Below are 27,271 nucleotides of genomic sequence, written 5' to 3' on the forward strand. Positions count from 1 at the left end.
ACCAGCCAGTGCTCTGCCCCTATTAACTATGTACACACTCCCACCCTGCTGGCCTACAGCAGTGCTCTTACTGATGACTCTCATTTTTGGATTCCTCTACTCTCAGTTTTAGCTACATTCCCTCCTTTAAGCCTCACACCAATGTTTTGAAGTGAAGACTTTCCTCATTTTACAGATGAGGAAGGAAATTAAGGCAGAGATGTTAAGGGAGTAATTTGTCCAGAATTACAGTTTGTCCCGAATGCAAGTCCTAGTCAAGGTGGACTCCAAAACATCACTCTTTCCATCAACTTGCATTGGATTATCCACACACTCAGCCTCTGCCTTTCTTTTACACACCTCCAGCCCACTCATCAAGTATGCTCTCTTTTGAACATTCAGTCACACTTTCTCTAACCCCTTTTTCTTTGCTTCTTCTTGCTTAGTTTCCTGATAAAAATTCCTGCCTTATTTTTTTCATTCATTCCTATGTGACTTGTTCTATATGTGAAAAAGTAGTACTAGGCAAGTACCTATTAAAGAAAAGTAAATTTGTGGGGCGCCTGGGTGGCTCAGTCGTTAAGCGTCTGCCTTCAGCTCAGGTCATGATCCCAGGGTCCTGGGATCGAGCCCCACATCAGGCTCCCTGCTCCGCGGGGAAGCCTGCTTCTCCCTCTCCCACTCCCCCTGCTTGTGTTCCCTCTCTCACCGTCTCGCTCTCTGTCAAATAAGTAAATAAAATCTTAAAAAAAAAAAAAAAGGAAATTTGTGACTTTACAAGTAAAAATAAACATAGTAAACAGCAGCCCTATTCAAAGATAGGGAGATACCCAAAATTCCTCCAGAATTTCTACAAGAATGCGCATCCACTTTCTCCTCCTTCTCGGATGAAATATTTTTAACTTAACCATCAGCAGTAAATTATATCATTTTCAGTTTGGTGTAGTTTTTACCCCAAAATTGCAATATTTCAAGTCAGAGACCTTTGCAGGCTGACCTGGGAACCCAACCACCAAACATGCTATGGTAACTTAGAAAAAGGAATTTTTAAAACCCCATTTTAGTTGGTAATAGTTTGTTTAGTTTGTAGAAATGTATACTATGGAAAAGTATATGTATAATGTCTCCAGTCAAAGTCTGTGCAAGCTCCTGTTTAAGTCAGGACAGGAGCTTCCCTTTTCCCATAATCTTATACACCAAAGGGTTGTTGCTTATTTTTTTTCCACAAGTAATTATCTAAATGTGTTTATTCTCTTATCCCTTTCAGCTGCCTGCCTGCTTGATCAATCAACGCAGAGTCCGTGTTCCTTCCTCTAGTTTCCTGCTCTTCCTCATTATTTCAGCCCCAGTGCGTCACTGATGAGCTTGCCTGCACAGCATGAAGGTGGGTGTACACAATGTTGTAGATAATTGAGAGATGAGATAAGATCCAGGATTTCATTTATGACACCTGCCTCTTATTCCATAGTTTGGTGTCAGGAAGATATGCTTTGGTGTCCCTATATTTTGTCATAAATATATTTTTATAAAACATTTTCTTATAAGTTCAACATCTTTCAAAAATGATCCTTGTTCAAAAGTGGAATCCTGGTCTAAGATTTATGAGAACTCTATCCAGTTCTGTTTCAGGACCATTTATGTGACCTTGGGCAATAAAATAATCCTATAATCTTCTCTGTGAATACAACACAGTTGCTTTCCTCAAAGGGAACTTGGCACCATGGACTTATATTTGCTTCAGCCTCTGCCCTCATAAAGCAGCTTATACTTTTGTGCGGAGACTGGATACACATATGTAAAACAGAGAAAAAGTCAATGCAAACTATAATCAAACTCTAAAATTTGTCATTTACTTCAAAATGCTATCAAAAGTCAGTAAATAGATGTCCCTACGGACTAATATATTTGGCAATGACGTAATGGAGGAGGAGAGCTTTAAGGTGAGTCTAAACATGTGGATAGGTGTTAGTCGGCTAGTACTGCCATAACAAAACGCCAACTACTGGGTGGCTTAAATAATAAGAGTTTATTTCTCACAGATCTGAAAGCTGGAAGTCTAAGATCAAGGTGCTGACCAGTTTAGTTCCTGATGAGAACTCTCTTCCTGACTTACCCAAGGCTGCCTTCTCAGTGTGTGCTCACATGCCTTTCCTCAGTGCATGAGCAAGAATAGAGAAAGAGAGCGAGTTCTCTGTTGTCTTAAAAAGGACTAATCCTGTGGGATCAGGGTCCCACCTTTAGGACCTCATTTAACTATTAATTACCAGTGGGGCACCTGGATGTCTCAGTCGGTTAAGTGTCAGGCTCTTGATTTCTTTTTAGGTCATGATCTGAGGGTTGTGAGATCTCCCCACCCAATGTGGAGCCCGCTTGGGATTCTCTCTCTCTTCCTCTACCTCTGCCTTTCCCCAACTTTCTCTAAAAAAAAAAAAAAAAAAAAAGTAATTACTAGTAATTACCTTAATTAATTCCTTCAAGGCCCCATCTCCAAATATAGCCACATTACATGTTAGGGCTTCAGCATATGAATCTGGCAGGAGAACACAAGCATTCAGTCCATAATAGTAGGACATATGACCAAAATGTATGTGGGAAAGTGTTTTGGACCAAGGACAGTGTGAGAGAAGATGAGATCATAGGAAAAGTTTATATGGGGTCTATGTGGTGTGTGTGTGTGTGCACGCACGCACACGTGCATGCACAAACACCCGCATGTACTTGAGAGAGCATTAATTATTTCTAAACACTTATTGAGTGCCTGCTCTGGACCAAGCATTGTTCCTGGCACATGGGCTGCCCTCATAGAGTTATTTCTAGCAAGCGAGGGGGAGATACACATAAACATAATAAGTCAATTGTTTTAGTAAATGTTATCAAATGTGTAAAAGTGATGAGTACTATTGAAACAAGAAAGTAGAGCAGGAGATGGGGGTCAGGGGTGCAAATGGTGAGGGGGAGAGGTTGAGAAGTTTCATGAGGGTAGTCCATATAGGCCTCACTGAGAAGAGAAATAAAGATTTGAGGGAGTTAGTGAAATGGATAAGTTAGGGAAAGCATTCCAGATAGAGGAAGATAAAGCAAAGGCCTAAAGGCAGAAAATTCTTGACATTCAAGAAGAAATGAAGATGCCAGTGTGGCCAGAGGGGAGTGAGTGAGAGCAGGAGCTGTAGGAAAGGTCAAAGCAGGCTTTGAAAGCCATTGTAAGGACTTCAGCAGTTAACTCTATATGAATTGGGAGCCAGTGCAGGGTTTGAATAAAAGAATGACAAGACCTGACTTTTTAAAAGCTCACTCTAGCTGATGTGTGTAGGGTTAGGAGCTGGGAGGCCGAGAAGTGTTTATTGCAATAAACAGAACAAGATACGATGGCGGTTCAGACCAGGGTGGTACCAAGGGAGGTGAGAGCTGTGGTCTGATTCTGGACATATGTTGGCAGCAGAGCCAAGAAAATTTACTGACAGACTGAAGGAATTAGAGGAGTCAAGAATGATTTTGAGTTTTATGTTTATATATTACACCAAATCATTTCACTATAGTTAGAGCATTTCTACTTTCTCTGCCCCACTCCATCTGTTACTTTGCAGGCAAAAAATGTGGGACTTGGAGAATCTCACTGAGTTATCCAGTCTTTACGTTAAAGGATTTAGAACCAAAATTTTGTGTTGGTAATACATGATATAACTTCATTTTATGTTGGTTTAGAGCAACCTGTGTTGTTAAATATGAACATTCCTTGATCACTCTGGAATCTGCGCTTTTTTTTCAGCGTGTCAGATACTCATAATCTGCACAGTTTTCTTCCTTGATCACTCTGAAAAATTGCAGTTCAACTCCCCCTATTTCCCTTTCTTAGTTGATTTTTCTCCCAATCCAACATCTCGCATACTATATATTTATATATACTTACATATCTTGTTTATTGTCTGTCTCCCCCACGAGAATATAAACAGCAGTTTTTCTCAGTTTGTTCATTTTCTATATCTCTGCTCCCTAGAAGAGTGACTGGTACACAGCAGGTTTCAGTAAATATGTATGAAGTGAATACATGCACGAATGTGTGGAAGAAAGGAGAGCAGGAAGAAAGATAGAGGAGGTGAAAGAGATGGAGAGAGAGGGAAGGAGATTAAATGATGAAACTGAAACTGCTTTGCAAGCACACATTCTGCAATGCCCTTTGCTAAGGGACACAGGAAATTCAAATTCTCTGGCCTTTTAGGTCTAATAGCCATACACATATGCACAAACAAAATAATAAAATGGAATTTTAAAGTAATAAAATATAAATCAAATGAAAGAATTGTTAGTTTTTAAAAACTAAATTCAACTATTGTAAATTCATTTCCCACAAATGATATTGAGTCTGAACACATTTTCTTTACTCTAGAAGATTTGAAATCCTGCCATTTTCCACTGGATGGAAGATAAAAGCTATGGCAGGAGTTAGAGAAACTATGATATAGATTTTTTTTAATGACTATTGAGCAAATAAATCAAGTGACACCATTCTCCCAAATAATGCTGAACTGTAGCATTTAGTTGCTCATAATTCTGAATGGCTCACAGAAGAAAACATGCTACATGCTTATGTATGAACTGAAGAAGAACTAAAATTTCAGGGCACAAGGTCATGATTCAGAAAGTTGGCCTTTCCAAACTCCAGTCCCCATGAATCAAAATGCAGTATAGCCAGCAGGCATGGGAGTCATTTCCTGCTACTGAATCAGTAGCACTGTCTGCTACAACTCTTCCTAGATTTGGGTTGTATGAAGACCTACTCTTGGAAACCTTAAGTGAATATTTTCAGTTAGACCATATGTAATATGGGTATTTCAGTTTGCAGTTAACAAAACATGGTTATGTATCTTACCCATCCTGTGGACTAGGTGGAGCTCCCTTTCCCAAAGAAGATGCAAATCAGTTAAACTCTTGGCTGTGTGGTCCCTGTGCTGGTTATCTTCTTTTTTCACTCCAGACCCATTCTCTTCCCTTCTCCACACTCTCCCCCTTCTCTGTCTTCTGTGCCTGGAAAGCCACTGGCCTGCAGCAAGGACCCCCTGGGCTTCTGGCTTCTCACTGTGTTTGGCCAAGGAGAGACACTGGTGGGAGAGGAGAGGGCAATGGAGAATAAGCCCTGAGCCTTTATTTCCCCAACTCCCTTCTTAGCAGGCCTCAGTGAATAAGCCATATCCCTCTAGGCAAACCACAGTTCCCTTCCAGTGGGTGGCCTCTCTGGGTTCTAGACTCAGCCCCCTTCTCCCTATCCCTTCAGGCTTAGAGATAGTAACATGTTAATGGCTGCCAATACTGCACTGTTGGTTGTTTTCCTTGAACTTAGCCTTTGCTTTGTAAGTAGTTCCTTTATTAAATTCTTCTCAAATCACCTGCTTTGAGTGTGCCCCCATTTTGGTGTTAGAACCCAACAATGCGCAGGCTTAATAAGTAAGGAGAAGAAAAAGATTTGTACCCAGGTATGTTAACTTCAAATCCAGGCCCCTATTTAATTGTCAAGGCTATCAGTATGATGAAGCTATATGCCTTCTAGAGGAAACCTGATTGACCACTTCATTTTTTTTAACAATACCAAATGCCTCTCTCACTTTGAATTTCATTTATTCAAACTGCCCACCAGCATTTGTTGAAAGCGCACTCTGTGCCAGACACCTTGCCGTGTGCTAGAAATCCAAAGATGAATAACACATCTCTGTCCTCAACTTTCTCAGATCAAATGAAGGTAGGTGTCACACATTGAGATCACTGGAAGCTGATTTTGAGGTGAAGAACAACATGCAGAAAATTGATGAGGGAGTTCTTGGAATCAGCACCCATGGAAAGGCAAAAAGGAAACGGATTAGGAACAAGAAGTTGAGCTGTGATGCAGTATCAATGGAAGCCACAGCTGACCCTGCAGAGATTTCGGAAGTTCTCGTGAGCTTCAGACTTGAACCTCCCTAGGTGTAAGGGCCGAGCCTTTAACCTCCATGTTGGTTAGTCACTGGATGCTAAGCACCCCAGAAAAGGGACCTAACTTGGCTTAGATGGCTCTTTTCAACAAAGGCAATCCCCACAGGAAGCTGACATTTGAGGACTGTCTCCACTGGCATTTCCAGCATCTGAGAGAATATGTTCTTCATTCCAGAGAGGGATCAGTACCTCTCATGCTAGGGAAAGGAGAAGAGACAAATAATTAGACAAAAATGTCATTAGGTCAGCCATAGAGATATGCACAGAGTATTATGGAAGCCCAAAAAAGGAACTTAATCCAGTCTTGTGAGTCTTGAAGAAACTTCTTGAACAAGATGATTCTTAACTTGAATCCTAAAGGCTAAAGAAGAAATTAGCCAGACAAAGGAGATGCAGCATGCAAGGGCAGAGCCTGAATGTGGCATGGCACATATAGAAGAAGGGTTGTCAGTTCATAAAGTTTGAGACTAGAAAGGCAAGAAATTAAGCTGGGAAAGTAAGCAAGACCATATTAGAAAGATTTTGAAGGCTGTGTCAAGGGACTGGGGCTTTAGACTAGAGACCAAGGGGAAATCCCTGTGAAGGGAGAGAAAACCCTCCTCGCCCCCAGAACTTTTCCTTCTTTCAGAGGTTTACAGTGGCCAAGAAGGCCCTGGTTAAGGTGGGTTTCAAGTTCTCGTCAGCCTGGTCCATGTTTATGCTATGTTCACATGCAACCCTTCCCCTCTGCTTAGCTCCTTCTTCTCTACCATGAAGGATGTCCTCATTGAGAAGGTATCTGCTCAACAGGGGGCTGTTCACTAAATATCCCATCACCAGAAGCAGATCTAATTTCAACCCTAGGGAGTGGATTCAGGATAAGGCACAAATACAGGCTAGTGGAAGCTCAGAAGAATTGATTGATCTAAAGAAACCACTATTCCATTCTGTTCAGTGTCAGGGTTGTCAATCAGTCCCACCTAAGATGCCCAGAAGGAAAGGATTCCTGATTCTCATGCTTTTGCTCTTCCACCACACTAGCCACGCCCAACAAGTTATACTCTTCTCTCTATGATGCAAAACTGGAGAAAGATAATTTAAGCTTTCTCTGAAGAAGCAGGATGTTAGGCTCCTAGAGTAGCAACTGTCAAACACAAAAAGATCTCTGGGTAAACCAGGTATGCAAGCACAGTCCTGCGTTATGACAAATTCAATCACAGCAATGAAGGAGACAGCTGACCATGTTCATGCCTGACATGAATTTCATTCCTTGATAAACGTTCCTGTCATGTCAGGTTGGCCTGTGGAAGAACATTACTCTGGACAACCATGTCATCTCATGAGTCTATTTAGACAACAGTTTAGAAATACTAAGGACAGTTGCCAGTTTGATTCTGGCTAACAGGCTTGATTTCAGTTGAACTGTATGGAATTTGTCAAAACATGATTTTTCTTTTTATAAGAGACTTTTCTTTTTTTAAGATTTTATTTATTTATTTGACAGACAGTGAAAGAGGGAACACAAGCAGGGGGAGTGGGAGAGAGAGAAGCAGGGATCCTGGGATCATGACCTGAGCCAAAGGCAGATGCTTAACAACTGAGCCACCCAGGCGCCCCTTAAAACATGATTTTTTTCCCAAGTTAGAAAAAGGCTCCAAATTCAGTGTGTTCAACTTAGACTATTAAAGTGTTAAATATATCACGCTGTAAAGAGGAGACCGCACACCTGGGTCCTTCCATTTTCCTGAGACATGTCCTTGGGCTCTCCTCACTGGCCAGAGAAATTTAAAGATAAAATTCCATGCAGAACATTTTGCTCTCTTCTAAGAAGTAAATTGAGAACACCAGGGGGAAAGGAAAGCAGCTTTCATCAGGGAGGAACCCTGTGAGGGTCAGAGTTGAGAACAACCTCAATTTGTCTGAGCTGTTACTATAGATTTAAAATATATAGCCATGCAGTGTTTTTGGCTGATTTCCCAGAGGCATATATGCTCCAAATTCCTAGCTCATCTATCAAGAGCTGTTAAGTGTTTAATGTTGCTTAAGACACTGTGGGTGTTGCCAATACAGTCTTCCCTTCACGGAGCATGTTTTCCCTTGATAGTTTTCATCTTGGCTTATTTGAGGCAAAGGCCTTAAAAACGCATCAAGTGTTTTGCTCTGGGTATTACCACACCCTGACTGCTCCTACCTATTCTATACCTCATAGCATATAGAAATGAGTCTTTTCATTCATTCTTTAATTCGTTAAGCCTTTAAGCATTGTATTTGTTCCAGATACTCAGCTTGGAAGACTTAGGCAAGTGGAAGAGATCAAGAAGTCAACACAAAACCATAATCCAAGCTGATTATTGATAAGAGATTTAGAACAAAGTGCTTTTGGAATATTTTTCAACAGTCTTGTCCTCAACTAAATTATGGGCTCATCTCAGTGATTTTGCCTTCTTAGACTCTTCAGTATGTCCCAAATATAAATATCTCTCATTTAACTTGGTTTTTCTGGAAGAGCCTTATTCTCTGTTTTTTCTAATAGATGGGCTTAGAAAGTCTAAGTGTGCTTTACACAAAGCCATTAATTCTTTATTCTGTTATAGCTCTAGTATAGTCCCTAAAACATAAAGGTCACTGGGAGATTTTTGACCCTCTTCTCCAAGGTACCATGCCATTCCAAATAATAGCTAAGAAGCATATGGGCTTTTGTGCCATGAAATTCATTCAAGAGAAAGAGAGGCCTTCTTTTTGAAGGATTTTATGCAAAATATTGAAGATATGAGTTCAGTCACTGGCCTCCCAAGCAGAGGGTTCTTTCAAAACAGGAAGGAGCAGCAGCTAAATGTTCTTTCAGTTAATCGTCTGAAAGCATAAACACAGGAATTCCACTTCCTTATCAATTTATCTCCAATGCCTCTGATGGATAAAAGAGGTGATCTCACATTGTGGATTCGGATGGGTAACTATTTTACTTGAGCTCTCCTGCAACAAGGCATTATTTGGAATACGTTAGAGGAAAGAAAAAGTAATGCCAGCTCTTTAGAACAATTATGGAGAAACTGCCAGTGGAGCTGGCATTTCTTTAGAAACAGTTGGCTTCAAATGGTCCAGAGATTAATGGACTGGAAGCAGGAATGACCTCATCAGCTTTCACCTTGACGTCACAACACTACTATTGCTTGCTCTTCCCTCCTTCAAACAAAGGTACTCAAAGCTTTTGGTGAGTCCATATCCCTATTCCCATCACCAAAAGCCATCATGCATTTAAATGTCAATGCCTCTCTAAAGGGACCTCAGCCCTGCTGAACCAGGAAAAGGGAGAGCAAACAGATTCTTATCTGCAGGACCAGAGGAACAAACTGCTCCCTGGTCTGAACCTGAGTCTGCAGCTGAGCCAGGCACCGGGAGGATACTGTCTGGCAGGAGGCCATGGCACGGCCCTCTGTGGACGCCCAGCGCCCTGAAAGAGTTCATTCACTCCACATGGGTGAGCAATTTCCTCCCAAGTGGCTACTCACCAATGGCAGACCCAATTACAGACAAGATTGATGAGTCTGCCTGGAGTGCTGAATCTACCTTAGTTCTTTTTTCTTACTTTGAAAAAATAATCTTCACACACAAGAACTAAAGCTCTGGGACAAATCTCATCTCAAATAATGGGATGATTTCTTTAAATGGAGGGTAAAAGGAAACAAAAGGAAAGTCACAAGAAATATTACAGAAAGTAACCCAGGAAGCACTGCCTTCCACACCTCCCTCCTACACACACACACACACACACACACACACACACACACACAGCCCAGAAAGGCAATAATTCTCAGGGCCAAGAGTTGAAGACGCTTTCTTACTAGTGTGGGAAAAGCCGTAAGCTCTGCCCACGGGAATGACAAGGGCTGTCTGCATTCTCTCCCCTCCTGGCTTCATTCCTGCAGCCTGGGTCTGAGGCTAAGGGGAAGAGTTTGCCTTTGTCCCATTTTATCCAGAATAACTCTTGCTAGGGCTATACTTCAACCCCAAGCCCTCTAAAATTTCACCTACTAGCATTTTTCTCCCAGAGCCAGCCACATAACTTATGCGGCGCTGTGCAAAATGCAAATGTAAGATCCTTGTCCACAAAAGCAAGAAAAAAAGTTTTTCCTTTCTTTTGTGGTCTTTCTTTCAGCCAGTCAAGGTAAGGGTTTTTTTTATTTGCTATTTAGTGTTGCACTCCTTTGAGTACAACAGGAAACTTCCAGGTGAACTCACAGGTGTCTGGGTCCTTGCCCCACAGTTTAGGGTGCATATGCTTGACCCCAACCCTCTTTCCACCCACGCCCATGCCCCCACCGGGGGTAGAAGACAGCAGCAATAACTGAGCACTTTTAGGGAGTGGGAGGCAGAGAACCCATCCAACAGAGGTAGAGGGGGAGAGGAGCACAGGTAAATCAAGGCCTGTGCCTGCTTCATTGTCCCTTCAGAGTTCACTTACAAAAACACAATTTAAAGATAAAATTATCTAGAATTTCAAAATGACAGCCACAGAACGCTAAACCCCAAGCATGAAATGCTTTCTGAGCTATGGGACCCTATGCAACCGTACTGCTTGCCCACTCGGGAAGCCAGCCCTGTTTTCTCCTAATACAGGAAATACGGATATGAAGGTAAAAATTGTAAGAGTTTCCTCAAACATACAGATTTAGATAAACAGAGGATACATAAACACACACATGCATTTACATGTGTGTCACCAGCTTTTCCCTGCACCGTTTTCTTAAGCTAGTTGCTCAGATGCAGGATTACTGAGACAAAAGTGTAGACATTGTTGTGGCTGTGGATGGACACTGACAGATTACTTTGCTGAGGGTGTGTTAACTTCCAGTGCCACCAGCAAACCCCAGCAGAAAAAGGTGAATATATCCGTTTAGGCACTGGGGGGTACAGTGTGTTGGTAAACAGTTTTGTTCATTTAATATAAAAAAGTTAGCCTAATCTTATTTTCATTTACATTGAAATATTATTTTATGTACCTTATGTCTGAAATATCTTGAAATTTTTGAAAACCATCAACATTTTTCAAAATTAAACCATGCTATTTAGGGATCTCATACAACAGACAGTATTGTTAAATGTCACCTTTCATGTTGATCTTAATGGGCAAGTTTGTGTCCAGCAGAAAAGGAGAGGAGAAGAGAAAAAGAAAAGGAATGGGAAAATCAAACCTCAGTGGGAAAATGTCTTATGTTAAAGTCATGTCAAATGTGGCAGTTGGATCTATCCCTTGTCCATTGCAATAGGTCCCATAGAAGACATTATCAGTATTCATAAGTCCTTTATCACTTGCTGCTTTTACTGTGGTTACTTTTACCTATGTTTTATTCCCCATTCTTCTATCCTCAAGCAAATCATAAGCCCCTCAGGTTTTTGTTTGTTTTTTTTTTAAAGATTTTATTTATTTATTTGAGAGAGAAAGAGCATGAGAGGGGGGAGGGTCAGAGGGAGAAGCAGACTCCCTGCCGAGCAGGGAGCCCGATGCGGGACTCGATCCTGGGACTCCAGGATCATGACCTGAGCCGAAGGCAGTCGCTTAACCAACTGAGCCACCCAGGCACCCAGCCCCTCAGGTTTGATGCAGCTTTGCATGATCCCACAATGCTTAGCACACTGATAAGTACATAGTCCTCACAAGACTTTCTAAAAGCATCAGGAAAATACACTCAGCTTATGTATGTTGAGGTCTCTCATCCCTCATGTGTAGCTATTACTAGATTTATGAGTTTTAGGTAGAATCATATGGTAACCATGAATTAAAAGATAAAGAGTCAAATCTAAAGACAATTATCATATATATATAGATATATACATGCATATATGTAAAGTATAGGTATGCAGACACATGCATATAAGACTATGACATTTGGTAAAGCTGTAATACCTGCCCTCTTCAGAACATACAGTGTTGCATTTTTCCCTAAATTGTTTCCTAATTAATATCCAAATTCAGGATATTTAGGATAGAAATATAATAGAAAAATATTTAGGATGTAATAGAAATGTAATAGAAAAATATTTAGGGTGTAATAGAAAAATAGAAAACTGACAATAAAACTATATATATATATATATAAATTTTATAATACATTATACATTAAAAGTTTATAAGTACTATAATGAAGCTAACAAAAAAATAAGGTTAAACATATCTGCAAATATTTTTAAACTAAATATTAACCTTTTTCTTAAACCAGAGTTGAAACCAATAATAATAAATATAGACAACTTAATACAAAACGCACTACAAATGGAAACAAATATTTTTAAAGGAGATCCACCAGACAATGCAGTTACTAAATATAAGCATCCTGGCCAGTAAGAAACTTTACATATAGATATAGATGTAGATATAGACACAGACAGACAAACAGATATATATATATATATATATATATATATATATATATATATATATATATATATATATAATGGATAATTCAAAGTATTATCATCACTGTGTTCTCAGGGAAAAGGAGACACTATATAGAATACTAACATAAAAACAAAGTTTATTGAGCATTTATCATGTGAAAGGTATTCTGGGTTATTTCATTTAATTCTCACAAAAACCCTAAGGAAATAGAGACTATTGTTTACCTGCCGTTTTGCAGAGGAGGGAATCGAGACACAGGAAGGTGAAATAAGCTAGTAAGCTGTGGAATCAGAATATGAACTCAAGCAATGAACAATCCATCTTTAGCTTCTACGTTTGTCTGCCTCTCGTGATGTTTTAGTAGATTCACTGCCCTTAAAGTTTGGACCAGGCCATCAACTGCTCCTTGCCAAGGAAGCCAATTTGTAGAGTTGCCAGATTTAGCAAATTAAAAATATAGGATGCCCAGTTAAAATTGAACTTTAGATAAATATTACATTTTTTTAGTATAAGTATGTCCCAATATTGCATGGGATATACTTATATTTAAAAATGTTTCATTATGGTGCACCTGGGTCACTTAGTCAGTTAAGCATCTGCCTTCGGGTCAGATCATGATGCCAGAATCCTGGGATGGAGTCCCACACATTGGGCTCCCTGTTCATCGGGGAGTCTGCTTCTCCCTCTGCTGCTCTATCTGTCAAATAAATAAATAAGATCGTTTTAAAAATTAAAAAATTAAAAATGTTTCATTGTTTATCTGTAATTCAAATTTAACTAAATGTCCTATATTTTATCTTGCAACCCTACTGGCTTGCCATCTCCCGGTACCTCTGAGTGACCATCACAGTTTCTTAAATGACAGCAATGTGGCTTTTTGAAAAAGATAGAATAATTCTAGGTTGAAGTTGGCATTGGAGACAAGGGCAAACCCTGTTTCCATAGATAAGATCTCCACTTTATAGCAACCAAAATGAAAATCCCTCTTAAGCTTGCAGATTGGGCCAAATAGCCCTATAGAACCCCTCCTCTTGTAGGCCATGTAAACCTTAATCAATATTTACAGAATAAGGGCCCTCTGACCTTTATGCTTCTCACCTTGTAAATAATGATAACATTTCACTGGGTTGTTTTGAAGGTCAAATGAGGTTATATATGTAAACATTTACTGTAAATGCTGCTTGGGGACTTGTGTTTTTGGACATATAAAATTAAGAAGTTATGTCATTTTTTTCCAAGAACCAAGAATAAATGTTGTTAATCCAAGCCACTTTCAGTGCACATATAAACCAGGGAGCCTAATATTTAAACAGATTAAGATAAAAACTAACATACTTGAAAGTGTATTTTTTTAAAAAAAGATTTAAATTTTGAAATCAGCTGTAAAAATCAGTGTCTGTTCAAGCAGCCATATACAAGTAAAACTAATCTTTTTCATTACTTATTTCCATTATTATTCAGTGTCAACTATTTTTTTATTATGTTCAGTTAGCCAACATACAGTAGTATATCATTAGTTTTTGATGTAGTGTTCAATGATTCATTAGTTGCGTATAACACCTAGTGCTCATCACAAGACATGCCCTCCTTAATACCCATCACCAAACTACCCCTCCCCCACCCCCTCCTCTGAAACCCTCAATGTGTTTCCTGGAGTCCAGAGTTTCTCATGGTTTGTCTCCCTCTCTGATTTCTTCCCTTTCAGTCTTCCCTCCCTTCCCCTGTGGTCAGTGTCAACTATTTTTAAACGATATGATATCAAAAGCAAGTAATAACATTAAAGATTATCCTTTTTTCTCTTTTTAGCTGAAAAGTTACCAAGACACAGTTACATAAAACAAAGATTTAATAAAAAAAAAAACTGCTAGTAGCCAAAAGTGATATGGGAAGAAGAAAAATAAACGTTATACACATACAGGATGATAATGAAACAATGATTTTTTTAGTGAAGTTTTAATTTACCAACATTTTTCAGATATCTGCTCAAGTACTTGTTTTTTTAGAAAAGCCTTGGTTTTCTTTTAAAAAATCTCCCCAAATGGGAATTTCAACTCTTTTTCTTTAAAAATAGAAAACACCTCTGAAGAAAAATTAATTGAATAGAAGTCTCAAATATTCAAGTTGGATTGATTAACTGAAGCAATTTATTCCCCAAAATTCTTTGTGAACTGGCAAGCGTCAGTCTGACCAGCGTCAGAATACTTGAAATGTAACTCTACTCCCAGAAACTCCTGATAGAGTTTGAAGAAACTTTAGGGAGTTTGAGGAGAAATGATGGAGATACAGAGCAGAGAACAAGAGTTGAAGCTGATGAAACTGAGTGTAAACTTGTGGCTTCAGACAGCAGGTAGCTGAGGAGATGGGGTTGTAATGAAAAGAATATAGAGCTTGCAAGGTAGGAAGATCTAAATTCTTGTCCTGTATCCACTACTAACTTGCTGTGACACTGGGCAAATCACTCAATCCCTCTGAGCTTCCATTTTCCCATTTTCAAAACGGAGATGGTAATATATCACAGGGATATTGTGAGGAGAAAATGAGGTAATGTCACCCCAAAATGTACTTTTTTAAGTTAATAAGTGGTTGTTATAAATAATATTCTTGCAGTATTTGTAAGGGAATAGAACCTAAAGGCTAGATGCTCAGGAAAGAGGGGATTCAATGAAGGGAGAATTCATAGGCAGAATTTAAGGACTTTATACAATGGAGTTCATTTGGGTACAGGAAGAAGAAACTGGGGTTGGAAAGGTAGATACGGAATCCAGAAAATGAATTATAGTTCCAGAAAATTCTGATGTTAAGTGGTACATAGACCTGGAAATTATTGTAAAAATTTCTATTGTCTGTACACTCATAACTAAAGTCATTATACATGTAAGTGGTCCTACAAAATCTCTTCACATAATAACAATCTCATTTGTTCTGTGCCTGAGTCTACTGAGTGGAGACAACCCGGGATAGGAGCAGTGACTCAGGAGAGTGTGAAAGAAAGATTGTGGCTTTGGAGGAGAAATCTGTGATTGGATGTGATAGAGGAAAGTTTCTCAAGTGTCAACCAAACCAGATAGCTGCATTCTACTTGGATGATTTCATGTTTTGCAATGATTCCAAATTAGAAACAGTTGGCAGGCAGTCAAATCAAATCACATTATGAGTTCAGTCTCATCTCTTCCCTCTGCTGCCCTACAAGTGGGAATGAGGGATGAATGAGCTACCAGGTACCATATCCCGCAAATTCCAGGGTTACATAAAAGCTCTTCTGAGTGATTTTCTTGAAGTCTCTTCCCCCATTTGACTTACAGTGAAAGGGAAGTATTCTCTGACCCCACCTCAGGATGGGGGCTATACCCACCATGCCAAAAATGTTCTCCAGAAATGTGCTCCTATTGGCCTTATCAATCTCTTCATTAATTCATAGCCTTCTCAAAAATATAGCTTCTTATATAAACTAATAATGGCAGACCTGAATCAGTCACTTTGCAAATCCTACATAAATAGTCTGATAACCTCACTCTAGAATGTAGGTGTTGACACCTATTGTTTTATCCTCAATTTTATGGGCCTCTAGTAAAATAGACACTAAGAAAATTCTCAATTACATCCCATTTCATTAGTATATTGATAGAAATATCTAAAGGAATATGCACAAAACTACATACAGTGATTTTCAAAGTGGAAATGATCACAAGGGACTTTAACTTTCTACATGACACAGTCCTACTAAGATTAAATTTTTTTGTGATAAGGAAAAAAAATCATTAATATGAATGTCCACAAGATCCTAAGCTAAGGTATTCACAAGGAATGTTGAATTGATTATGAATCTCTCCTTGGGAAGAAAGCAGATTCCAGTTTTAAGGCATGAAGTTTCAAAAGATGACATCAGCTCTTTGCCCTCTCTTCATACAAAACTTGGCTTTGTCTTCCTCTGAGTTGGCTTCATTCCCAGGCAGACTATCTCCATGTGGAAGCAAATGTGCCTTCCAAAAGTTCCAAGTTCACCTGGTTTCTTTGTCCTCACAAAGTCAGAAATAGGGAGTCTCTCCTTCATAGAGTTTATAGTGATCTCTCCTATTCCAGAGATTCTCAGTGGCCCTGCTAGGACTGTTGGACCAATCACTGTGTCCGGGGTGGAGCTCTTTGATTGGTGAGCCTGGGTTAAGTGGCTTGGCCACTTAGTGGCTCACCAAGTGGCAGGTGAGATAAGATCCACTTGATTGTAGGCCCCATCTAAAATAAATATAAAAGAGAAGAGAATGTTTCCTAAAGTGATATAGAGCCAGACCAAAAAAGAAAAAGAAAAAAAATAGAAGGAAAGAAGGCAGGGAGGAAGGGAAGGAAGGATGGAGGAAGAGAGGGAAGGAGTGAGGAAGGGAGGAGAATAAAAAATGACTTACTACCTCAGAGATGCTGCATCTATAGAGAACATTTATTGACTGCCATCTGCATGCATGATAGATCCTTAGAAATCTAGGATTTAACATTGAAAGTTTTAGCTATAAGGGATTTCAAAGATCCAAGATAAGATGGCATATAATAAATTCTATGGTGATAATGTTTCCTACATTGGTGGAACCCAAAATTTACTGTGCATCAGAAGCACTTAGAAGACTTAACTAAAACACTGATTGCTGCCCCAGTAAGTCTGGAGGGGGCCCAAGAATGTATATTTTTAGGAAGTTCCCAAGTGATGCTGATGTTGTGAGGCTTGTACTTTGAGAACCAATGCCCTACATCAAAGGATTTCATGAAGACAAAGTAGATAATATAAGGTGGTTTCTGCTAATTTGAATCTCTGGTTCAGCAAGAGTACTAACCTTATTTGATGAACAAGTCAATTCAACTTCTGTACCCAATTAGTGGCATCCTTGAGTTTAAGAAAACCATAAAATCAATGTGTGCTTCAGAATTATCAAAATTTGGTGTTCAAAGTTTAACCAAGGGTCCACCCTAGAGAACAATAAAATTCAATGTCAGATGCTAATTCTCTAACTGAAGCTAAAGCCTGAAGGAAATATCCCATCATTACCTTTCCCCACTGTTGCCTTATCCCATGAAAAATAATGCAAGGCATGGTCAAGTCAAGGACACCATCAGAAAGAAGCCAGCAAAACAGGCAGAAAAGACACCAAGAGCTTTAAACTCAAGATACTTTCAACTCCAAAACAGCATGTTCTTTCTCTTTGGTTCATCCAGTGTTTCTGGCGGAAGTGAAATTCTTCTCTGGCATCCAAGAAAGATTTATGACCGAAAAAGAGCAGATTTTACCTGGCAGCTGGTGCGTGCAAGCTTTGTTCTCTTTCATAGCAGGCCCAATTCCTCTTTATTTTACAGATGCTAATATTAGACTCAGCTAATCATTGCACATTCCTTTTATTAGGTGAGGAGCTACATTCTTGAAACCACTCTCAAGAAAACGATCCTTCACTTCCAGACCACCCTGAGTTGTAGACTTGGGGTTTCGGCAGTGGTAGCACTGCTGGCTCACGTGGCAGATGTCTGGGCAGCCCAGAGACATCTGTTCTTCAGCCTCAACCCTTTGCAAGTGGTTCAGGAACTTCCTCTCTTCTTGCTCACTTGGCCCAATGTTGTTCCTTCTACAAACATCCAGAAGGTGTTAGTGCCACCAGAGTATCAGACTTTTATTGCCGCTTTCCCGATGGGAAAATTGGCCTGTAATGAAGGCAAGCCTGCTGGAATAGGATGTATTCAATCTATTTTATTTGAAGCCCTAATTCAGACAAGTTAGATCCATCTGCATTTTGTACAAAATCTGAAATAGTTAGACCATATTAGCTCTGTTAGTTCTCAGCGAATAGGTCTTGTTCTAATAGTCATTTCTAAGTTGATAATTGGCAAATTCGTAGCCAATTTGCCATAGAACCATTGTGGTTAGATTCTGAGCCAATCCCCAGATGCTTCCTTAACTCATTTTTCCCCTGAAGTATAGTACTACACTAATAGTAGCATGAGATCTCATCACCACTTTCAACTATCTACTTCTGAAATTAAAACATCCCAAGTTCCAGCTGAGGACTTTAGGGAGTGATGCTGGGACTCTCCTTCATTCCCTTCTGTTCCACCCACAGTAACGTGCAGAACTCCCAACAGTGAAATGCGGGTCCCAGAAAGCAGAAAGGGGATCCTGGGGGGAGACTTGAAGTGATGGCAGCAGCAGAAGTCTAGGCCTTCGGTGAACATCAGCAAGCAGTAGCAGATATCCACAGTTTACATGGCAGTCCCAGTCTTTGCCGAGTGACAATGATGGTAGAAATGGGGAGTAGGGAAACAAGAGGAGGAAAAGGTGGCCCCTCACAGAAGCAGTGATGCCTGCAGGGAGATAAGCTTCTGGCTTGGCCTCCAGTTCACAAGAAGAAAATACTTCAGAGTCTTGAATTAAGAAGTAGTCCATTTGAGGGCGCCTGGGTGGCTCAGTCGTTGAGCGTCTGTCTGCCTTCGGCTCAGGTCATGATCCCAGAGTCCTGGGATCAAGCCCCGCATCGGGGTCCCTGCTCAGCGGGGAGCCTGCTTCTCCCTCTCCCACACCCCCTGCTTGTGTTCCCTCTCTCACTGTGTCTCTGTCAAATAAATAAAATCTTTAATTAAAAAAAAAAAAGAAGTGGTCCATTTGATGACCACAGTGGAACACACACACACACACACACACACACACACAACACACGTTGCCACAAAATCCTTTGGGGAATTGCTTCACCAAGGAAAATAAAATGATGTATAATTGGCACATCAATTTGAAACATAAATCCTTCCAATATGCTTGAAAATCATTTATTCCTTTAAATCTTTTAGCACCTACTTCTCTGCCTACCCCCAGATTCCATTATCAGACCTCACCCATCAACTATTTGTTGAGTACCTACTCTGTGCCAAGACCAACCTCATGTATCTACTGTTAGTTTGCACAACCTACAAGCATTTGCTGTGCGTCAGAAATACTCACTTGCCCAGTTCCTTCCCACGTACTGCCTCTGGGCCCCCTCTTTCTCTTCTTTTTTGCTCCTTCTCTTCTCTAAAATTCACTAAACCTGACTGGCCCTCCTAGAAGGCCTTGTGGGTGCTGCTTATTCTAGAATCCCACTCCCGGTCATATCCCAAGCCCAGATAGATGAGATTCCCCCCTTCTCCCAGGATAAGGAAACAGACACCAGTCCTGGCTGCCGTGAGACTGTGAAACAGGATAAATGAAGACTGCCTCTATTTCTGCCTACATTCTATTTTCTAGGCTCTAAGAGGACTTGCTTCTTTTTCCTTCTTTCTTTCTTTTCCCTCATTCCATTTTTCCTTTTATATCCCTTTGTTTTTCTTCTCTTTCATCCTTCTTTTCAACCTTTATCTGTGAAACTCCTGCATTCTGCTAAGTGGTATGGAGAATCAGGGGAGATATCAAGTATACACATGCCCAGCTCACACAGAGGAGAAATGCATATATTAGGCTGCAAATGATGAAAACAAGGAATCAAGAAGTTCATCCCAAAGAACTCTCCTTGGGAAAAACTCCTTACAGGTATTCATAGAAGGCTTAAGCCTATTAGACTTCATTTACATTTCATAGCTTTTACTGAATTTTCTTCAACTGTCTCTCCAAACATACTTCTCTGGTCCATAAACCATTTCCAGGGAAATTTAGATCATATTAGGTATAATTCCTGTAACTTTGCAAGAATATGAGACGGACCATTCATTTCTAAGCAAAGCTCTATATTTAAAAGATCATGTTTAGTAAAAGGCGAATCCTCAGTCAGCATTGTCCATAACACCATCCTCCCACATTCTGATAATCATGGTGGTCTGTATCTCCTTAAAATACTGCTTACTGGGACCTGCATGCCACTTTTAATTTCATTGCTTCTTTATAAACATTTATTTATTAAACTATGAACAAGTCTATTCAAATTGCATGGGGCTAAATGTGAGAGAAATACTAATAACATTGGATATGCCCAGGCTTCCCCAACCTATAATTGCTTTTAAGTAAAAAATATTTCATGCTAAAATTAGATAACAAATAAGGCTTGGAGGTGACTTCTTTCAGCATATTGTGTTTTCCTTAGGGATAATGTAATATGGAATTCCAGGGAGGCAGCATCCAGGCTATTTTGTGAAGCTTGTGAAATATTATCGCATTAGGGTAACCACTTACTCCTGTGTGTCTGGGGGCTCCGAGAAGTCAGAGGAATTGTTCACTGGCCCACTGCTTCCTGGAGTTTCACTTTTAAAATGACCACGATGTAATTAGGAGGCAGCCTGATCCATAAAGACCACCTAAGGCAAGGAAACTTACCTGTAGGAGAGGCATTAGCTCTGCCTTCCCTTTTCCTGGAACATGATGAACACACAAAGGCAAGCTCCTCTTTAAGCCACCTGGAAGAAACAGAATCTCTCTCCTGGGAGTCTAGCCAAGGAAAAGAACTTTTGTTAATCACTACTCATTATCAATTTGGCCAAAGGATTGGAGGTTTATTTTTTTGCATCTGGGTGGCACAGACTCTGGGCAAACTTTATCACATAAACAAGTAGTTTACAACTCTGGGTGGTTTCCCTGGGGCAGAAACTCTCACACTTGTCCTTCTGAATGTCTACTAGGATCAATTTCACCTTAAAAGACTTGGCATTTTCAGTCATCCTCTTGACTTGCTAAGATGGAATCCTCCATGCATCTCTTCAGAGCTCAGGAGGCTTTTCTGGAGGAAAAAAATAATTGTACAGACTATCATTTTCATGTACAGTTATCTTAAAATGGAATAATCATTAAAAACACTTCTGTGCCTTCTTCTGCCCCATCATCTGGTGCTGTAGACTCAAGGATACAGCTGGTCTTTGGGAACAGGGGAATGCTTTTCAATACTAGTAATGGATCTAGCTTTTCTTCCTCGGGATTAGTTCTTCAAACAGTGACCTTATTTGATTTAAACAAGCCATGTTGGTTCTTCTGCCTTCAACAAATAGAAAAGTCCAATAGGAAATCCACATTAACTCTTATGAATACCAGATATGCATTATTAATTACTCTAATTCTGAAAGGCACTTAGAAACACTTAGTTTTCATCTCTTATAATGCTCCCTGGGGAGATCTCAGGCAAAAAATCATTTGCTTAGGTAGGCAGGAGATTGTGAGGTCTTTCATTTTGTTTCTTTTCCTGAGAGGACTTGGAAAAACTGAGAGACTTCCATTCCTCTGATATGAGACATAAAAAAGTAAATTATTCTGTTTAGAACCCACCACCAAGCAAGACGGACTAGCCAAGATTGTTCCTAGTCTAAGAAAAAGCCAACTCATTTAGGCAAAATCAAATTGTACTTTTCTAGAGAGTAAATTTGAGAGAGCATTTTTCAAACATTTGTCTTTACTATACCTCACAGCAAAAAATGTAATTTACATCATTTACACACACATATATATATTTACCTGAAATAACATTTTGGGATTTTTGGGGGGGTTTTTAATAACATTTTGTGAAACATCACTTATTCATACCACATGCTATGAACTCTGATATTTTCATCTCTTCTATTTCATCCTATTCAATTCTATTTCATTCTTTTTAAAATACTAGCTGTGACTCACAAAATTGGCTTCCCAATCTATGACCCACAGTGTGAAAAAAAACTCTTGGGGGTAGGAGAGAAAGAAAATAATTTTATCATAAATCCTCTAAATCCTCCCACTTCTATTGAAGATGCTTAAATTTCCCATTGAAGATGGCATTGCTTTAGCTAAAAATGTTCTCTATTATTAAAATGTAAATGAACCCTGAATGGGTATGAGATTAAACTTGGTCTATCATTTACATCTTTATGAGACTGAAAATATTACATGACGTCACAACACATCACACCACAACAGAAAAGAGGTCAGCTTGAATAAGGGAGGAGATGAGAGTGACAATAAGAATGCTCTGAGGAAGGACTGGGTGAAGGGCTTCTAAGGAGATTAGGGCACCTTGGTGATCCTAGACCTTTGCCCTCTCCCCATGTGAAGGTAGAGAGAATGTAGGGGGTGTTTTTTAATAACTTTTTTTTAACATTTATTGGTGTCACTTATGGTAGAAAAAAGTATCTAGAGATGTGCATGACCCAGTTGTTAAATAGAACATTTCCAAGGTGAACACATGCCCTAGCTTTTTTACCCACTCTCTAAGATAGCCAATTCCTCCTTTCTCCCCATCCCAAGGCCTCCTCAGCACACCTCGAGTTCCCTGACGGCCCCCCTCCAGTCCAGCACATATCATAGGGCAAGAATGGGAAATGCAGTGCAGAAATGGAAGGAACATAACCCAGCACCATAGGGCCTGCAGTGAGGCTTCCATTAAGCAAGGGAACAACCCAGGAGCAGGAGGCCCCACCTGGCCCCACCTCTTCCCCTTCTCTACACTCTTTCTCCCTCTGGGAATGTCCTTCCCATTTTTCTCCACCTTGCTCACCTTTTCCAATAAGAAGTTTCCAACTCTGCCAGCCTTGCTCTGAACCCCAGGAGCACTTTCTACTAATACCACTCCTCTGTCCTTTCAAAGCAATTTGTGCATACGTCCATCAGAGCACTGCATGCAGAGCATCATCACTGTTTGATTGGCTGCCTCAGTTATTAGACTGTCAGTTCCTTGAGGGACCTAGTCATCTCTAGTACCCAGGACAGTGACCATGCCCCTTACTCATTCATACCTTTCATTCATTTAACAAATACTAATATAGTGCCAGGACACTGGGCCAGGTGTAAGTAGTGTGGTGATGAGCTGCTGTTATAGAATGTTTGTCTATTTGTCAGTGTTGTCTGTTTGTCAATTAATAAATATTTGCTGAATGAATGAAGGGACAGAGGAGTGAATAAATGAACCCCATACTGCCATATACTGTTACCACACCACTTCATCATATGCACCTATCCATTCCAGGACAGCTTTGATTGTGAGGAAGCCCTTATACTGAATCAGTCTTTTGCCCTGAAGCTTCTATGTATTAGTCCATAAAGAATTAGGAGCAGCTGACAACAGCTGCTATGTCTCTGGGCTTTCTCCTCTCCAACCTAAACATCCTCGGTGCTTTCAGGGGTTCCCAGGATAGCTGCATCAGCAATAACATGGAACAGTTTGAGTTGCCTCACCCATCTACTTGCTCTCCTAGAAACATCTTCCATGTGGTCTGTAATCTCCTGTAAGCATGACGCCATGACAAAACCCCAGCCTCCAGGAGTGCTAACTGCTGCATCTGAAACTCCACATCTACAGACCCAACCTCTTGCTATATCAGCTTCTCTGAAAAACACATTCTCTCACTGACTTACTATTAGTGTTGGCCACACACTTATACTTGAACTATATAGGGTTGTTTATCTAGAAACTCCCTTTACTTCTTGAAATTTTGGAATGGCCCTCCTCTTTCCCCCTGCCCATAGCACATTTAAATGACCATTTTGAAAGCTTCCCTTTTTTACATGATTGTGTTTCCCTGGCTACAGGAGAGCCCTTACCAAATGTCCTATCAGAATTCTTTCACAGAATTTTCTGGGTCTCTTTCAAGTCTAGTAGTAAAAGTCAGAAGAGGTAAGACTCACAAGCATTTAAAGGTCATAATGCTGCCTAGCGTGAAAAAATGGTCTGTAGTGAGAGAAGAAAACCCAAAGGAGAGAATGCCACCCAAAGAGAAGCCAAGACTAGAATGGAGGGCCCCAGGGCTTTTGTGTCCCTTGCCCAATTTATCCCTGAAGCCCAGCAGCAATATTCCTTCCCTCAGTCTGGTTGTTCTTGGATTCTGAGAGCCAATAAATTCCCTTTTTTGCCCTTTTGCCTAATTCCAGTTGGGTTTCTGTAAGTTGCAACCAAAAAAATTCCTGACTAATACAACCCCTAATTTTTTCTTCCTGAGTGTTGCCATGCTGTTCCTAAACCAAATAATCTCATCCTGTACTTACATGTTTTTCAACTCAAAGGTAGGATCTTACATTTACTGCTGTGGAACATCATCTTGTTTTATTTGATTCATAATTCTAGTGTAGCTGTTCACAAATTTGTACACACTACTGTCAGTTGTCCTAAGAAAAAGTGGCTTTTGTAAACTTTTGGTAGCAGAGCTAGTCACCCTCATAAGACCCTGCCGCGTGGCAAGAAAAAAATAAATTTTCTGGTAACAGTGTCTCAAAAAAGTCTTTTAAGCTGAAAGAAACTGACTTGATTCTTTTGAGTAAATTTTTAGTCCTTTAGAACACTCCAGCCCCTCTTCTCCAAGATGTTGACTGGCTAAAGGAAGGAATCATGAGATTTCATGAAGATGGAAATGGGGCCCCAAATCCAGGTGACTTCCTCTGGTCCTCCCTGGTCTGTACAGTGGAACAATTTGTCTGGTCTCATCCCAGAGGTGTTGATGACTTCACCTAAGCATTGGGTCATCATACTGGCATCCACAGCTGGATCAGTGGCCCTGACCAGTCGACTCTGGTTACAAACTTACTTTATGCTGTTATCAAATAAAAACAAATCCAGACTTACCAAGGAAAGACATTATTCAAAAGGATTGTTCCAAAAGAGGGAAGAGAAGTAGGAGTAGGGACTATTGTTATAGGGAGGACGTCTCGAGCATAAGGTCTGCAAGCATCTCAAGAGTTCAGCAAAAATAGTTTTTCTTTTATACAGAGGAGTTAACAAGACTAAAAAGAATTGGATGTGGGGAAATGGGATGAAAGGGTGGTATGATGGAATAGTAGACCAGAGAATACTTTACCCTGAGGCCAGCCTATTCACAGAGGACTTCTATGCTGGTTCAGGCTGAGGGTGGGCCAAAGTTCAGAGACCTGGGGTAAGGAGAGAGTCCTAACTAACTAAAGTTCAATTAGAGGGCACCTGGGTAGCTCAGTAGGTCCAGCATCTGACTCTTGATCTCAGCTCAGGTCTTGATCTCAGGGTCATGAGTTCAAGGCTCTGCAATGGGCATGGAGCCTACTTAAAAAAAAAAAAAACGTAAAAAAATAAATAAAGTTCAATTAAAAAGTATTTTTTTCTGTTTAGTCAATAGACACAAGCAGTTCATCTAATCATTTATGAGGCAAAATGGGAATTTGGAGGATGTGTGTATGGCCTTGTTGTAGATAAGGCAGGCAGCATGGGGAGAATCTTATCTAGGTCATATGGCGGAGGGTGGTTCTTTGCAGTGAACCCTCTCCTAGAACACAAAAGGATGGGGGATTTCTAACCCCTCTCTTATTTTCCAGGATCACAGAGCTCAGGTAAGGTCCAACATTGTCACTGTGAACATTGGTTTTCAGTCCAAGCCCTCTTAGGATCTCCATATGCCCTCTCCAGGGCACGTGAGAATTTCTGGGCTCCGAGAATGACACAGATGGATCACAGGAAGCTGGAAGTGGTGCCTTGGATCCATCTATCAAGCCACCTCTCTGTCAGTGATACACCATCCTGGAAGCTATTGATGCCCAGGCCATTGTGAGACTAATTCTAGAAGTTTGCAGGTTACCACAGACTCTGCCTACAGAAATTGACCAATCATCACAATATGACTGGATTCCCCTTCCATAAACCTATCTGGATACTTCTGCACCCTTGAATTTTGGGGCCCTTGAATAAGGTCCCCAAGGGCCCTACCATCAGACCTTCATACCCTACTCAGTCTCCTTTCTCCTTCCCACAGCCCTCTGAGATTACAAAGGGTGAGTTTTCCTTCCTTCCTTAATGGCTTCTGTGACATAATACCTAAGTCCCTTTGCCCTCAATGATCAAAACCATTAGTAGGAACTAAAGTTTAGAAAATCTATTCTCCCCCACCAAAGCTTGTCTTCCAAAATATAATCAGTCTGTGAACTCAAAACTTCCATTTTGGAATTTAAAGTTCAGCATTGTCTTTGTTCTTGCATTCCTGCTGCAAAAATTCTAATTTTCTGCAAGGCAAATGGTGCCTCTGGCTGTCTAGGAGGTCACATATAAGGAAATTCAAATATGAAGATCATTTTACATAAATCAAAAATATTATCCCCATTACATTAGCATGGAAATAAAAATGGAACTTATTTGTGTCATCCAAATTATTTAACACTGATCTCATTCACCCATAAATTTGAAAAACTCATCTTCATTGGTAAAAATAATAAAATTATTGAACAAGGTAGAGGATCTTGGAGACGCACCTCTAAAAATATGTTTGCAAATTGACTCTGATCCACAGAGAAAATACTGCTTGCCTCAAATTTATTCTGATGTTAGCCCAAGTAAATCATTTTGGGGGGGCTGTAGTCTACAGACCCTAAAGTGACCCTCAAAGATCATCATCTTCTGGTATTCATGCCTTTCTGTAATCTCATTGCCTTGAGTCTGGGCATTACTCGTGAGTTGCTTCTAACCAATAGAATATGGCAATGGTGATAAAATGTCTCTCCTTGATTATATTAAGTTGTATAAGACACAATTTTGTTAGAGGCTTTCTCCCTTGCTGGCTTTGAAGAAATAAATGGACATGTTAGAAGGCCCACATGTCAAGAGGGTGAGGGTAGCCTCCAGGAGCTGGTGTAATAGATAGTAGATATATATTGTTTTAAGACACTGTGTTTGTGGCAATTTGTTACATAGCATAGAAAACTAATACAGAATCATATAGTGAGGGAACAAACTGTTCAGATATGTGCCTTGGTTCTGATCCCTGCTTCAGATTATATTGCCTTTTTAGGCAGGTGGCTGAATCAGTACTCAGAAGAGCTAGGATCCAAGACAAATCCCATTAAATGGTGACAAACAATTCCCTTCCCTTCTCTGTGCCTCACTTTTCTCATCTGTAAAATAAGGACATCATAATGGGTGAACTCTAAGGGACCTTTCAACTCAAAAGTTTAATGTCCTATCATCCAAAAAGAGGAAGATACCCTTGAAATGCATTTGAAGTGAGGTGAAACAAAAAGGAATGAAATTTGGAAATAATGGAACAGAAATGAGCAAGTATTGA

At 40.1% G+C, this 27,271-nt stretch overlaps 2 long non-coding RNA genes across 3 annotated transcripts in view; one reads left to right on the top strand and one right to left on the bottom strand.

Annotated features, from left to right (window-relative positions):
- Positions 1 to 26,824, top strand: part of LOC123833985 (uncharacterized) — a 320,764-nt gene extending 293,940 nt beyond the window's left edge. Inside the window, exons 8-9 of the long non-coding RNA XR_010413335.1 lie at positions 1,247 to 1,363; positions 25,627 to 26,824. This is a non-coding gene — a long non-coding RNA (uncharacterized LOC123833985). The remainder of the gene's footprint in view (positions 1 to 1,246; positions 1,364 to 25,626) is intronic.
- On the bottom strand, positions 13,766 to 21,382 carry LOC123833980 (uncharacterized). 2 transcript variants are annotated; one of them, XR_010413333.1, is made up of 5 exons: positions 20,933 to 21,382; positions 20,619 to 20,729; positions 17,134 to 17,266; positions 16,717 to 16,786; positions 13,766 to 16,546 (listed from the first exon to the last, which is right to left on the bottom strand). It is a non-coding gene; the product is annotated as an uncharacterized LOC123833980 (long non-coding RNA). The 2 variants fall into 2 exon arrangements; XR_006788377.3 differs by having other exon boundaries at positions 20,619 to 21,382.
- Positions 26,825 to 27,271: the final 447 nt, after the last annotated feature.

Source organism: Mirounga angustirostris, unplaced genomic scaffold (assembly GCF_029215605.1).
Source record: "Mirounga angustirostris isolate CCGP_5_RB_7025 unplaced genomic scaffold, mMirAng1.0.hap1 SCAF_7, whole genome shotgun sequence".
Classification (NCBI taxonomy): Eukaryota; Metazoa; Chordata; class Mammalia; order Carnivora; family Phocidae; genus Mirounga; species Mirounga angustirostris.